Consider the following 14,727-nt stretch of genomic DNA (forward strand, 5'->3'; position numbering starts at 1 on the left):
GCTATTGAGTACTATAAACGTTCACGGGTTGCACCAAAACGACGTTAGAGACGCAGAACTTTTGCAGAACGATGCCTCGAAATTGTTACACGCTTTGCGGAGAAACATTCCAAAATGGCATCTTTAAAAACCTGGGTGCAGTTCCGTTTTAAGTTTATGTATACCTGCCCTTTAGTAGCACAGAAGTTAATATCTGCCTTTTGGTTTCGCCGCTTCTTGGGAGGGGGATGCGGTTTGAGGCGTACATCTTTGCCGCGTAGGCGATACAGTGCAACGTGAATCTCGCAGATGTTTTACGTCATAGTCCGTCGCAGTCTGTAAATCGAGATTAGACCGCAACGCTGTCACAGAAACGGTCCACAACTTCCGCAACCACTGAAAGGCGTATCTTGTGGAGTTTGTATAGATACGCATGTGTATGATTCCTCCTTAAGGTTGTTATTTGTTCTACACTGAGCAGCGAAGACGCATGGGACCATTTGCTCACTCATTCTCGAGGGTGATGCTACTGCAGTGTTCTCTTCACTCAACGTCCACAACGCATCTGAAACGGGACGTTTCCATAGACCCACTTAACTCGTTCCATTCAACTCTGGAATCGAGACCACGACTTCGCATCGACCGTATGAGGCTAGCAAGAAAGGCTCGCCCGCCCATTTTCAATAGACTGTGTGTGCGCGCACACACACACGTCGGTTGGTCACTCTCTTGGATGGAAAACAAAGAACGCGGACAATGCGGCCGGCGGCATCATCGTCTATGCAACGGTCCCGTTTCCCACAGTGCTGGCGATATGGAGCGCTTATGTTCTCCCGGATTGGGAACATTATACGCGTCCGCGTCGATCGTGTAGTGGCGCTTCGCGTGAGGGAATGGAACGCCGACCTCGCTTTGCCGCTCCTGCCTTCGTGCACGGATCTCGCTCTCCCACCCACTGCGGCCGCATCTCGGGTCACGGAAAACAGTAGCTGCACCCGCCGAAAACGCATTTCGAAGCATCGTTTCCCATGCGACCCGTCCGCGGCAACAAAACGTCGTAACAGTATATACGCCGGCCCGTATATGACCACCACCACCACTGCCGTCAGCGTCGGCAGGCGACGGCTCGGACCTCGCGCGAGCGCGTGGGACTGGGCTGACTCGGGTGGGCGCTGAGGGCGGCAGGCGAGGTGCGGGAAAGAAACGAGCGAGAATGGAATGAATTCCTCGCCGTCGTGTGTGCATACGCTGCAGCGATGTCTTCCGCGGTGGCGCGACCGAAAAGCTTCGCGCGTTTCTCCGTGACTAAGATAGCCGAGCCTCGCGCCCTTTGTGAGCAACCCCTTTGTTTCTGCGTGATGTTTTCTTTTTTTTTTTTTTAATGCATAGTTTCTTCTACTTCTTTACGCCTCTACCGACGAGGGAGGTCGCCTATATAGAGAACTCACCCGCTGACAGAGAGTTTCGGAAAGGAATTCTCACGGGGCGTTACCTTTTGCCCCTGCCTTGTATGTTCGGCTCTTATACACGGCCGATACTGTAGGGAGAACCGCCTTCGTATATGCGTGAAGAAGTAACGATCGAGTGGTCCGCTATGCGACCAGGCTGAAGCCTGGAAACAATGGATCGCTTCGTGCGTTGTACTCGGCACGCTGGCGGAGTGACGAACGTGCGCAAGGAACGAAGGGCGGCAAAATGATTTATTTTTTCGGCCTTTGAGGGTACAGTAAACCATTTTGAAAACGCATCGAAGGAAGCGGGAGCCCGGAGAGTCCATGTGGAAGACGCGCATATGGCTTCATAGACTGCTGTGGGGAGTCCACCGTACGAAGGGTTGCTTCTTCCCTGAATGTTCGTGCCGGGTGCGTACCGAACGGAGCTCGGTATAGGGCCGTGGGAAGTCTTCGTGACTTCTCCGTGTGGGACGTTCGTGCTCGGCGGACCCTTGACGAAGAAGCCTGGTTGTCCCGACTTCTTCGAGCGCCCGATTAGTCCGACGCCGAGTGCGTCCGCACGCTAGAGGGGGGCCGCTAGCGGGAATACGTGTATTCAGCGTGATCGTTTCGGGTATTTGTTGCAACGCGCGCTCTGCTCGCAGTTACGGCCGATGGGCACAAAACGAACACGATCGTTCTGCCGACTGGCGCTGTGGGCTTCCGTAAACGCGAGCACCGTCGCCGTCGTGTTTTCGTGACGTGGGATCGGTAACCTTGCGAAAGACTCACGATTCGGCTGCCTCGCTCTCAAGGAACCGTGGATGCGGATTGTCGGTGCACCTGGCCTTTCTTTATTTTATAATAAGAGCAGCGCGGGTAATGACTGTTCTGTTTTCCTTTTACCGTTGGTGCATATTCAAAGGCTGGGAACGGATCGCCGACTGCTGCTCGCGGTCGTTAATGGAACTAACGACGATTTATCCTCTCCAGATTTATATCGTTCACCGGGAAAGCAGAAAGGAAAGTAAAATTAGTATACTAACAAACAGCTGTATTTTGAGCTACTTTGGTTATCGCTACTTTTGCTACTAGTACACAGCTTTTTTTTTTTTTTTCGCCCCGTCACGTGTCGTTTTGCTACAGCGATGAAAAAGCACCCAGATTCTTCTCCTGCGTCAGTGTGTGTGATGGGGGGTCCGAAATTCTTCTGTCTTACCCAACCGCTCCAACAGCCCTAATCAGCAGAGGAGCACTGCAGAGGACACCACAAGCGCAAAAAAATGGACATAAGCAAGACCATTAGTGTGTGAATAATTAGCATTTGGTACTACTTGCAATTTTGTGCACATGAGCATAAAATGAATGATGAATACAAACTTGCAATCAACCAGACTTGGTTAGGGAACGATCGCTCTCCCTATTCGACTGAAAATATGAGTCCTAAGAATGTGCTTTTAGATTATATATAGCATGGAGCCCATGACAGCCAATAAAGATAAAAAAATAAAGCACGAGCACATGGCGAAAGAAATGGCTTCAAGAAAATAAATGAGGGCTCTAATTAAGCGCCTTAAGAGTAGACGCGTTCGCGCCTTTAATACAACTTTTCGTTCCGCGATTTTTTAAATTTATTTTCTTTAATTTATTTTGATTTTTGATCCACAGCAATGACCCTTGGTGTCCTGTGCGTTGCGTGCTTGGCTGCCATCCAATCACAGTGGTTACAAATTTCTTTGATTCAACTGCATATTGTTTCCGACACGTTTCTCGGTTACCGTTCTCTATTCTGGGCTAAGGCTACGGCTTTTCGGCTCAACGAGCCCCAACGAGCCCTAACGCAGTTAGTACCTGCATAAAATGAGCATGCCTAGAGGACCACAACACGTGAGAAATTGAAACCAGATGAGCGCATATTCACAGCAGCATATGCATTTGCAGCCTTGAAATGTGGACTTTACAGGCCGGTTATCCTCTCTCTCTCTCTCTCTCTCTCTCTCTCTCTCTCTATATATATATATATATATATATATATATATATATATATATATATATATATATATATATATATATATATATATATAATATGGTTACACAGCATTGCTTCATCGCTGATAGTGTCTTCTAACTTGGATAAATGGCTGCTGTGGGTCACAGGACGTCCCTTCAATCTAGTGTTTTGGATTTCTGTGCGCAATGAGGGCTCCAGAGAACTTTTTTTCCTATAGATTAAATGGTGATCCGTACGGCTAGTAATACTGGCTTCTGAGCACTGTCAGCTAAACACATCCGTCATTTTGATCATGATCAATGCTGTGAGTCGATGGTCACGGTAGCAATCAGTGCCTACGAAAACGAATTTTAAAGGAGGCTATCACTACTTACATCCACAGTGACGAGATGCTGTGAAGCAAGATGAATGGTAATGAACATTATTGACGAGGAACTATGTGTATGATATGCAACGGCCACAAATAGCAGACCTCGGCTTCTAGAGGACTTCAATTCAGACATGGCAGTAATTGAATTACAGTAATGAAATTACTGTAATTTAATGACTTTTCTCAGTAATTTGTAATGTAGTGAATTACTTTTTGGTAGTAATTTCACAGCAAAGTAATTAATTCCTCTCGAAATTACTTTTACTAAAGTGCGCCATCAGGCTCCTTCAATAGACAACAAAGTAGAGGGCGCGAAAGCAGGAACGACGTGCTGCAATCCGAAGCCAGCGTAACGGATTGGCAAAAGGAGACAGAATTGAGCAGAACTAGAATACTCTGGAGAACAAGTTGTTTTGTTTAATAGCTTTACTTAGTTTTTGCTTTTATGGAAACTAATAAGTAATTCCAAAGTAATTGAATTACTCAGTAGAAGTAATTGTAATGCAATTTTGTTACTTTTGGGGAGCAGTAATGAGTAATGTAATTTAATTACTTTTCTGCGATCTTCAGCAAAGTAATTAGTAATGTAATTTAATTCATTTTCAAAAGTAATTTTGCCATGTATGCTTCAGTTAACGGTATAGACGAATCGTCGACGTCAAGTGCTATGTCCAAAGTTTCAACCAAGTTTCGCCGTCCTCGTTCCGTTCCTGGTCGGAGTTCCCAGATCGCGTCATGCTCGCACAGTCACAATAGTGAAAGTAGCAGCTGCGGTTTCCCCCCAAGTCACGGGCAACGCGCCCCTTTCACTCTCACTGGCGGCGAAATACGGCTGCAGGGGTTAACAGCCTCCAGTTCGGGAGTGTTTGAACTATTTCTTATTTTTCTACTCTGCCGTATAGCTGGGCAAAAGAAGGAAGGCTTTCTTGACTCGAAGAAGAGCATCCGCGCGACAAGTGTGGAAATCCGTCGGCTGGCACATACAGCTGGAGCGACATTTTGCCCTACCCTGACACGAACGTCGCGCCCTCTTTCTTGTGCCCTGCTTCGTCTCTTCTCCGTGCCGCACCCCCTCCCTCCGCCCCCTAGAACCCTCTCGAGACGACCAGAAAGATATGGCTCCGAGAAGGAAGCCCGGAACACGATTAAAGCAAATTTTTCTTGGCCAAGAGAAAGAAAAGGTGGGAGTGAGGGCAAGAAAGGGTGGAGGACTCTGCCACGATACCAGAAAAGAAGGCGCCATCTACGAAGACAAATCACCAAAGCAAGACGAAGATTCGCCCGTCGTGCTATACGCCTGTTTCAAGTTGAACGCTTGCTGTCGTTCCTTGTAGTGCTGCGAAGAGGCCATGTTTTCATTCCGTATAAGGAACCGACGAAATTTTAGTAACAAAGATCACGTCATCTTGTGGAATTTAGCAGAATGCTCACTGCCAGGCTTAATCCTACGGCTCGGCTATTAAGATTGTTGTGTGCTGCACAGCGTGCTGTCCCACGCCTTCTATCCTCTTGACGCGTGCAGATGAAACAGATCGAAAAGTTTCAGGTCAGTTATTTTGCGAGTACCGTTTAGGCTTGACCAAACCGAGTTAGATGTTTAAGCTCATGGAACGATCGTGTCGTTCCTTGAAGAAGGCAGATTTTCTGCCCGAATTTCGATGGAGGCAAAAGGCAAACTCCCCTCACTGCTGGTCAGTATCAGTGCATATGAAAAATATCCAAGTGGTGCAAATTATAAAAAAAACTAATCTCTGCACACTTTGGGGCGGCTCTTTCTACCCGTTTCCTTCCCGTGCCCCGCCCTCGTGTCTTTCTTCAAGGTGCGATTCAGGAACCCGCCGCTGGTGCGACGTTAACCTGTAGAAAAAAAAAAAAAGTTTGCGTTAATAGTACAAGATTTAGCCAAGCGAGTGCAATCTGTATATGATTTGTATGCCACCCAGACATGCACGGTCACGCGCAGGTTGAATGATATCTTAGATATCTCTATATGATTCGCGCACAAATTGAATGAGCCATACGCGATCACGTGCAGACAGACTGAATTTGTACGTGCCCGTGAATGTGCTTGCGATAGCCACCACGTCACCACGTACAGCTAAATCAATCTGTTCGTAAATCATGCACGCGTAGATTTGTAAATGCTGAATGAGGTGCCAAAGTTCATAAAACCATTTAGATTTCGCCACTATAGTGTCCCATGTTTCAGCATCAGTAATTTCTTAATTTCAACAACCAGTCAGATGTTGTCTGAGTATAAGTAAACTAAGGTCGCCTCAAATTTGCTGGGTATACGTGAATTATGCAAACACGACCTGGAATATTACCGTCGCAGTATCAAGCAAAGCACATGGGGTATTCAACTTAACATGCCTAATGTCTGCTTATTCAGGTGATAAGTTGTTCACTGCCAATCAGCAAAGGTATTTCGGTTTACGGCTGGTGGAAAATAACAGCAAACCGGAGCAACCCCGAGTGGTAGTGATCTCTGCTGTGAAGATGCATAAAATTGAAAGAGGATATTGTGTTCACATATAAAATTTTCAACAGAAACTGATGGTTTGGTCACTCGTCTTCAAGTTATCCGACTATTGAAAACTCACCGTGAGAAGCATTATTCGAAGCGATAGGGGAGAGCCTGTATCGAAAAAAAAAAACAAAAAAAAAACGAAGGAGCCGACAAAAGCAGCGCAGACCTTGAAGCACAAAATTAACGCTGAGTGTTTGGAGACTGCGATTGGCAAACTTCAAAAATTCATCAAGCTGGTGTTCGAAGGCTAGACTCAAACGTGAACACTGCTAAGGGATATTCAAATGTTCATGGCAACATTGATTTGTAACCAGCCAATGAAAATGCGCTTTTGCGTCCCGTTTAGCTGATTTGACTCACGGTGGTTGCCAAATACATCCGGGCGTGATAAAGGCGAAATGCCGAGTTCTGTCGAGCTGCGGCGTTTGTGTTCGAACCAGCGCGAGAGTACACATATTCACATATATTCAGATTAATTGTATACTTTATCACCATCACGCTCTTTCTAACTGCTGTACAATCAAGTCTGTCACCACCTCTATCACCATCACGATCAGAGTCACGCTCACCGCTATCGTCGTTGTAACTGCACCACCACCATGCTTGAGCAACGTAAGTCTGTGGGCTCCAGTGTTTTCGACAATTATCTCTCTTATTAGGAATAATCAGAAATGGTGTATAGTTGCTCAGATTGCTTGAATACACATAGGAGAGTGTAAAGGGAGAGGGTTGCTGTCGAAGGGGGACTGGTCGAGAGAGGTGTGGGTGACGCTACAGTGGTGACACAACGAGGCCAGCGGAGAAAGCGAGAGAAAGAGAGAAAGGGGGGGGGGGGGGGGGGCAGAGAGCGGATGAAATGTGGCAGAGACGAGCGATTCCGAGTGCGGAAAACAGATGTTCTTTGCCTCGACTGCCTCCGCGGCGTCGGCAACGGGCCGGCGGACTGAGAAGAACGGAATGGGCGAGGAAAAAAAAAAAAAAAAAATGTGGGCAGAAGGGGCTCTTCTCGACATAGTCGACGCGGAGTCGGCGCCGCCGGCAGGAGACGCCACAAACGAAGGAGAAATCGTCACTTCCAGCTCAGATTACGCCGACCCCAGGGTTCAGCGAACTTTGCTGCCGCGGAGCGGGCTGCTACGCTGAAGCGGCTCCCTCCCAGCGCGCGCGATAGTGACAACGGTTACGCGCCGGGCACGAGCCATTGGCGCGGAGATTAGGCGCACTGGGGGATGAAGGGTGGCACCGGCCTCCCTGGCACGAACCTCGGGTTCTACGGCTGTAGGTGAATCCTCAATTATTTGGGGTCCTTTTTTTCTAAAAACTCACTTTTAGCGTTAATCTTGCTTTAATCGAATTTATTTACATTTTTTTTTGCTGCTCTTAAACTAGGCTGAGCCGTGGCAGCCCCGGCTTGAAGATATATTATGATTCATTAGTTTAGGGCCGTTGTATTTAGAGGCATACGCTCAAAAGTTTTTACTGAAAGTGTCCCCCCCCCCCCCCACCCCCCTTTTCCACTGAGCCATTACATAATTGGCGATTTTGACGCCCTAAAGTGGGCACGTCAAGTAATACACTATGCAAGCGTTAGGAAGAACTCGTCATGTGGGCAGCCTAAGTAAAATCGCGTTCGTTTTAAAATTTCTCTGTAAAAGCGCACATTTTATTCAATTGGTGCAACCTGAGGAGGAGGAGGGTACATATTTATTAATTGCCCTTTTACATGGCTCGGCACCGGTAGGTCACTCCTAAACTAGTTCTCCTCGCTGCCGGCGACGATTTCGTGAAGATTGTCGATCTCCTCTGCTACAAGCAGAAAGGTAACAGAACTGGAGGCAGCACCTGAGCGATTAACTATGTGTTTGAAAAAAATATATATTTTTTTTTCAGTCACATGACGCATTTTGTCCTGACGTGTGTAAGTCAGCGCACTGCCGTTCCAGTAGCGCAACCTTTACCGTACTCAGAGCCACCGCTGCCTGGGAGCCTTCAATAAGAATTTATACTATGCAACTTGAAGTGCTGATTTTGGCATACTATATGGAGAAACCTTCTACTACACCATTGTTTTCTTGATGCTACCGTCTCCATTCAAGATCATACGAGGACAAAATGTGATGCCTTGATACTGCGATGATGTTCATGGCCACTTCATAGTTATTTACCTCAGCCTCGCTGTGGACCAGAACGAGGATAGGGCTTCCTCAATATGAAAGTCAAAGCAGGATACCTCATAGCGAAATCTTTGCTGGTGGCTTGCGCGCTTCCATCTATATTCATCGTATTTGAGCGGGAGGGGGCATGCGTCATCTCGGAGTGCGCATTTCTACCGGAAAATTCTAATTCGTCTCTGTTAGTTCGCATCTATTCCTTATAGTCCGCCGCTCTTTTTGGAGGACTGCGTGCGAGTAGAAATGCATTCTAGAACGACGCAGTAGATTACGCATCAGTCCTGAGTAAACGCCGACATATAGTTTTTCTTTTTGTTTTTGTTGTTTTGACCACGGCAGTGAATTTTAGCCGTGCCAAAACCCAAACTGGACGAGCTGAACGCGGAAGCAGAGAGCAGTTACTTCAATTTCTTAGCCATCAGTGTAAAACGTACACTGCCGGAAAAGGCCTCGCACCCTTTGTAACGCAACAAAAAAGTTTAAGCTGGGAGGAATTGACAGCATGTGACGACACCGGAATTCTTAGACATGTAATCGCAAGGAATTCATTTAGAACTGATCCCTCATGGGTTTTACATTAGAATCACGGCTTGGATTGGTTGTTTCTCTTCCTTTTCCTACTGTAATTTCTGGCATCAGTACACCACATTAATAAAGGAAGAAAAAGAAGTCGAAAGAACTACTGCAAAGTTGGTCCAAGAGGAAAAGGAGGTCCCTGCTCTGCAGGGAAGATCCAAGAACAAAAGCGGTCCCAGCACGAAGGGGTTATACGCGCAAAGCGGTCGAGTCCGGCCCCTCCGGTCGGAAGGTTCACGTGGTGTGAGGCGGCCCGGAGTCGCATGACGATGATTGATTGATTCGGGCCGGCTGCCGTTCATTAACGACTCGCAGGGCATCGGGCTGCGCACGCGCGACGCTTTCGTTAGGGGTACGTGTGGCCCCCTTTTGTCTGCTTTCCTCCTTACGGTTCCTCTGCACGCCATTCTCGTTTTTGTTCGTTTCGCTCTAGGACTTTTTCTGTCTGCCCTAGTATGCTATGTTTTAATTACAACGGTTCGTATAAACTGACTCGTTTCCTGTTTGACGACGTTGCAGTGTATGCGCACATGCTAGGTCGGCTTATGGAACATCTCGCGCGAACTTGTTTCGAGACGGCTGCACAGTGGCTTCTTCAGAGCGGTGCTCTCCCATTCAGTCGCGAATTTATATCCGTTGGGGGGTAACGTTCAAAATTTTAGAATAATATAAGAGGTACCATATCAGCGTTGCGTAGTCAAATAGCATACATCCTTCCCGGCTGAATAAATTGGTTAATTCTGCCTGGCTGTCACATATCCATATCGTGACTGCGCACTATTCTCAGTGTCTCAAGTATACATAATTTGAATAATTCCTGTCACGACAAGTTGTTATAAAAACCAACACATTTTAGACATTTATGCTTGGAACAAAAAGCAAACGAATACTCACACTCACCGGAAACTAGGAGTCTTCCCGTAAACAAAACAGATTCCGGCGCGCAGACTTCATAGTGTTCTAGTGTTTAGAAAGAGTACGAAAACGTCAATTCGCTACTCTGACCGGGCTATATGGTACTCGCAAAGGAGCAGAGGTAGAAGTTTCTGTCTCACATTTCATAAAAAAATTATTTCAGAAAGCTCGTTTTCTTTAGTCTTGAGCGATTGGTGTTGATGACGACAGCCATTTAAAGACGTGGACGTTGTTGCGACGGAGAATGGAAGCCGTTTTATGTGGCTCCGAACCTAACGAGGGCGCGGTGCACACGAACTCCGGTTATTGCAAAACCTGCCATTTTATATGACACGTGCCTGTCGTTGTATGCAAATTGACGCGTTACTCGGACGAAGCTCTCATTCAACGGGGGTGACGTGCAAAGCCCGTTTCTCTGATTTTAGTGCGTCATACTGTTCTTTTATTTGGCATTTAGCACTTGCTTGCTTCGCTACTTTTTTTTGCCGGCACCCTTGGGTGGGGCTGACGGCAGAAGAAGAATTAGGATTGATTGTTTTTAATGAAATGAAATGAATGGTTAAATAGATGGATGAACGGGACGACGAGCGAACGCGAGACGGGACTGCCCCTGCAGTTTTTTTTTTTTTCCTGCCTTGTCTTTTTTTTTTTTTTTCATTTCCGTTATTTCTATCCTTTTCTTGTCTCCCTATCCGGAGGATCGATTCCAGTGTTGCTGTTCCCACTTTCAGGTCAGTTTTCTTGTTTGTACGCTTTATGCATTGCCGTTTCTTTTGAGGTCATTTTGTTTCGTTTATATTTTCTTTGTTTCAAGCAGAATCTGTAAGATCAATTGATTTATTTCGCCATCTCTCAAGCGGCGCTATCTCGTTCAAATAGAACTTCGCCGTCAAGGTTCTGGTTTGGGTCTAGTTTGATTAAGTTTGGCTTTGAGAATAGCAAATAAAGAAGGCTGGTTTATCGAGAAGCTTTGGAGCACATTCTATATTTTGTAGCGCCAGATAATAAAAGGAAAACAGAAACGGTTGCGTAATATTCGGATGGCGGTTGAGGCAAAGCCTCACGTAATATCGCCTCGAGGTTCTCAAAAATGCGAAATAGATCTAAATGTCTACCTAATCGAAAATGTCGACGTCTCTCTAATAAATACAATCTTCGATTTTTCTTCTAATCTTTAATCAGCGAACTCTGCAGCGTGTAAGGCTTCATGGCTTCCCCCGATGGCCGCCGGCGCAGGTGCAAAAACGAGGCTTTCTTATTATTACAAGGTGCTCCTTCAAGGTACGATGGTCCGCGAACACGCAATAAAAGTCTCACTATTTTTCGCTCTCACGTTCGTCTCGACGGTTTCGGTTAAACAGATGCGTCCAGTGCGCTCTTTATCGCGAATATCTCCCTTTACGCCGACGTATACGCGGTAATAAACGTCATTTCATCTGATTTGTTTTTATCTGTTTTTTTTTTCTACTCCCTTTCTCTCTCTTCGTCGTAGAGGAGACGAGCACGACCCTTCTTGGCAAGCACGCGCATGCCTAGGGCCGGAGCAGGCATTCCTCATTAAGACTGTATCGCGGCGAATGAAGGGAAGAAGATGCCGCGCTTCTTGAGGTCCATGAGTCTGACCTCTCATCGTTTCTGCCATTGGCACGGAAGCCACGAGCGAGGTCACGTGGGCGGGCGCACCGCCGCCACGAAGATGGAGAAGAAACACTGGAAGTTATGTAGTGGCCTAGGAGAAGGAGAGCAGACAAACCTACACCACCGCGACGACACGAGTTACACACGAAGCTGTGCTGCTCGGAACAGCGAGAGACACGCCCCTTCCACCCCTTCCCCACCTTCACTGGCTCCCTTTCTCTTGTACTTTGCCGCTATCTCGTCCTTCGCGAGTATAGATGTCCGAGCGGCAAACGCGAGCCCCTGGCCTTTTTCAGCGCACTTGTTGCCTCAGCAAATCGACGAGGGAGGTGGTGGCTGGCTGTTGGGTACCTTGTTTTCCGGCCCTCCGTTCCTGTATTTCCCGCGTGCACACAGTATATTTTTTTCTTGCCTTCAAACTTAGATATTTACCCCCCTCTTTTTTGTCCTTTCCTTTACCGCACGTTGCGTACAGGGGAGACCCTCTCTCCACACTAAGCACTGAATGCGCGAAACACCGTCGGCTCGTTGGCGGACGGTCACGACAAGCGATATCTCAGCTTGCATTTCGTGCTCTGGGGAAAACGAGTCGTTAATTTCCTCCATTCGGCCCATTGTTGTGCGCCAGGGATCCCATCTCTTTCGCCGTCCGCCCAGCAAGCAGCCCTTCCACTCAGTACCTCTGGCCTTACAGCATAGTCGCTGGCCGCCTTTACCCCCTCCCCAACCTCCTTCCAGCACCTTCAACCTCCCCTGTATACCCCCTATATATCTATACCGAGGCGTACGAGATGCATTCTTGGCTGTTTATGCAATATAATCGTTCCTCGGGATCTCCCACTTCGATGGGCCTTTATTTTATTTTTATTTTTTTGTTCGGGCTGTGGTCTCAGCTTGTTGCAATGGTTGCTTGCCTTTCCGTGCTGCCGCCGCACGCGTGAAACGTTGGTTGTATACGTGGCTCGACTTTGCCGTGAGTATGAGTAGGAGAAGGTTAAGCTTTGGGCAGAAACAAGCACGTTCTATCGGCGCTGACTGTACTCACGGCAGCGGCGGCGCGTGCTTTCGATCAGAGGTAGATGAGCGGTCGATGGAGCTGATATAGGAAAGGGCGCGAGATAGAGGTGGAAAGGATTCAGCGACTTCATGAAGTACAGATGAAGTGCAACAGTGCGATAATACTTCGAATTAGGCGCGCCGCGCGCACCTCTGCTCGCTTTGAAACGCCGGAAAACGTGACGACGCACTGAGCTCAGAGTATACACACTGTTTGCCGCTGCACCCCATGCTCGCTTCTTCGAGCTGGCATTAGTACGCGAAAATCCGGCTGGGCTGTTATACTATAGTGTGCAACAAGAACGGAAACACCAACTTTGGACAGAAGTGCCAATTTTCTGCTTCTCTGCTCAAATTGAAAACGACATTTGAATATTGTACATCATGTATCCGCAGATCGAGCAGAATATAGAAGACACGTTCTAGCGCATAAGAACAAGGACGAAATAGATGTTGTCTACATCTCTCTCGTCCTTGTTCATATGCGCTAGAACGTGTCTGAAATGCACCAACTCGCCCAACAATCTGTGCGATTGAGAATATAGAAATAGGCTGTGTCTGCCAAAATTATGCTTTAATCAATGCCGCACCCGGGGTGCACTGTAATGTCGTTGAACATTTAAGAACTCCGCATGGCCAAAATTTATCCGAAACCTTTCCTTTGCCGACCTTCCACTAATCCGTCAGGTAACCACAGAGATGAGGGACAGATTTTGTTACCTTAAGGAGTTGTGAATATTACAAAATTCATCTATAAAAAATTACTTGAATGTACAGGTGTACGTAGAGGTGTTGAGAAGTTCCTGGGTTTTTAAGTCTTTCAATTCGAGTAGAAAAAAAAAATGAATTTGGTATCCTGGGGTCAAATGGACGCAGCTATAGAACAAAAACTGAATAGGGAGAGGCTTTCGCCCTGCAGTAGGCGTAGCCTAAAAGATGTTGATGTCAAAGCGTGATACCTTGCTATGTGACTTTGCAGGTATAAGACTTTTTTGATTCTCATAACCACTTTAAATTCAAGTAGAACCTGAGACGGAATAGGGACCCTCTATGGCGGTTCAGTGGTAAGGGAACTCTACTGCAGATCCTAGTTCGATCCTGACCGCGGCGACCACTTTTCAATGGAGGTGAAAAGCAAAGTGTCCGTGTGCTGTGCAATGCCACTGCACGTTAAAGAACTCCAGATGGTCAAAATTTTGGAGCCCTCCACTACGGCATTGCTCATGAGGTTAGAGAGAGAGCGCGAATAGAAAAATTAAAGAGCACTGCAGAATCTGCATTGGAGTAATGCGAAAGCACGGATACTGCTGTTGGTTGCTTCTAGTTGTTTCTAGTTGCTTCTAGTTGCTTAATTCACTTCTTGTTTGCCCATTTTAGTCTTTGGTACTTTCAAATTGCGCGCCAATCCCTTCCTATGCGGCTCTACTTCCGATTGCGTGACGTCACATCCTTGAAGTCAAGGCCTGCGTGCCGGGGGGTCCAAAAAGGAGTCTCATTTCGGCGGAAACAAAACGTTTTGATGATGATGGTATCCACTACGGCACCCCTTTCTCTCTTTCCGCTTTCACTCCCACCTTCCTCCCTTCCCTTACACGCGGTTCAGGTGTCCACAGAACAAGTGTGGAAGATACTGCGCCTTTCCTTTCCTGCGACCCAGTTATTCTAATTAATTACCTAATTAACTTATTGGCCTAAATATTTTTTCGGCAACAACATTACGTCACCCTCTATCGATTTACACCACTCGTTAATATCTACAACTTCTCAATTAACTGCTGCTGACACGATTTTGCGGACACGGCCTGCGGAGACGGTCTGCGGACACGGTCTGCGGACAGAAATATGTGACCATAGCGAAGTAATGCTTTCGCATTAATAGAAAGGCAGGGAGGTTAACTAGGCGATGCCCAGTAGGCTACTCTACACGTGGGCAGGAGAACAAAGGGAGAAAAAGGAAAGGAGTCTGAGGTTAGGGTAATTGAAACCTCAGGAGGGTGCCCACCTCTACTCATCGCTGTATCAGGGTTCGCAATATTGCGTAGCTATAA

At 47.1% G+C, this 14,727-nt stretch overlaps 1 protein-coding gene across 1 annotated transcript in view; it reads left to right on the forward strand.

Annotated features, from left to right (window-relative positions):
- The window catches only part of LOC146197306 (uncharacterized), a 525,739-nt gene that overhangs the window by 48,224 nt on the left and 462,788 nt on the right, over positions 1 to 14,727 (forward strand). The window lies entirely within an intron of this gene.

This window comes from Amblyomma maculatum, chromosome 3 (assembly GCF_055883805.1).
Source record: "Amblyomma maculatum isolate TAMU_Amacu chromosome 3, ASM5588380v1, whole genome shotgun sequence".
NCBI classification, from domain to species: Eukaryota; Metazoa; Arthropoda; class Arachnida; order Ixodida; family Ixodidae; genus Amblyomma; species Amblyomma maculatum.